This window comes from Otolemur garnettii, unplaced genomic scaffold (assembly GCF_000181295.1).
Source record: "Otolemur garnettii isolate 467f Iridium unplaced genomic scaffold, OtoGar3 scaffold00017, whole genome shotgun sequence".
NCBI classification, from domain to species: Eukaryota; Metazoa; Chordata; class Mammalia; order Primates; family Galagidae; genus Otolemur; species Otolemur garnettii.
In genome coordinates this window covers 14,589,291-14,590,574 of record NW_003852412.1, presented here as the reverse complement: position 1 = coordinate 14,590,574, position 1,284 = coordinate 14,589,291, and positions in this window count along the sequence as shown.

The window sequence follows — 1,284 nt, the reverse complement described above, 5'->3', positions numbered from 1 at the left end:
CGTCATTGTTGTTTGGCGGGTCCGGGCTGGGGATTTGAACCCGCCACCTTAGGTGTACGTGGCTGGCGCCTTAGCCGGTTGAGCTATAGGCACCGAGCCGCACCACCCAATTCTAAGAGCATTTTTGGTGTCTGCGTATGGTTGTAAAGTCATCCCATTGGACTTTCACTCCATTAAGTAAAATATATCATTGTGATCTCAGTGGTTGAGTCACAGATGTTTGCAACAGGAATCAGATATGTACTTATGTATACTGTATTTTCAAATGCATTTTGTTATATTTTAACTTCTTGTGAGGGTATGATTTAACGTTTACTTAAAGGTATGATGTGACTGCATTTATTCATTTTATAGTTACTAGGAACTAAGATTTTCAGTGAGTACAACTAGTGCTGATTCATGGCAGGAGCCATTTTGAGGATATAAGGCAACCCCATTTACACAGAGGTGTTGACAAGGCCAATACAGGCGGCACCCTGGGAAAGTGGTGAACACTTACCTGGCATGTTCCTTGGTGGAGACACTCACACTAAGCATGTAATACTTGAACCTTTTAAAATTTCATATGATAAGACTAGCTACCCTTATTAAATACGCACTGTGTAGCCATTTAAGAATTTGATTCCTTTATAGCTTGTTTAAAGGAGAATAAACTTGTCAGGGTGAGAAGAAATGTGCTCATCATGTTTTCTACTTTTTATATTTTCTGAAGCTTTGACAGCGTGGGGCCTTCCAGACACTGGAGAAATAGCCCCTACCTGGGTTAGCTAATTTATAAAGATGAGAACACCCCTCCCCCCCAGGGTTCACTAATTCCTAGAGAAGGAAAACATCTCCCCCAGGGAACATGCCTTTCCTATGCAAACCAACCAATCCAGAGCCCAGATGCCAACAACCTCCTTTCTGGGCCTTCACACTCTCTGCCCTAATCAGCATAGGGCAGGTGCCAGACAGCTAGGGACAGACAGGTCCTGCACCCCAGTGCCCACCTGCCTAATCCTGCCCACAAACACCATAAACAAAGGCTCTTGTTCATCTCTTCCCCTTGCTCCTTTTTTCTCCCAAGAGACCCTGGTCCTTCCCCACCTGGTGCTGCATAGTGGGGGTGCCCCAACCCCATCTCCTTGTAGGAACTGAGAGTAACAGATGTCAGTATCAATTGTCTCTCCATCTGTTGGCCTCTCCATACCTGAATAATAATAAAACTTAAATTTTAAAACAAGTAGATAGTCTAGGCCGAGAACAGTGGTCACACCTGTAATCCTAAATCTCTGGAGAATGAGG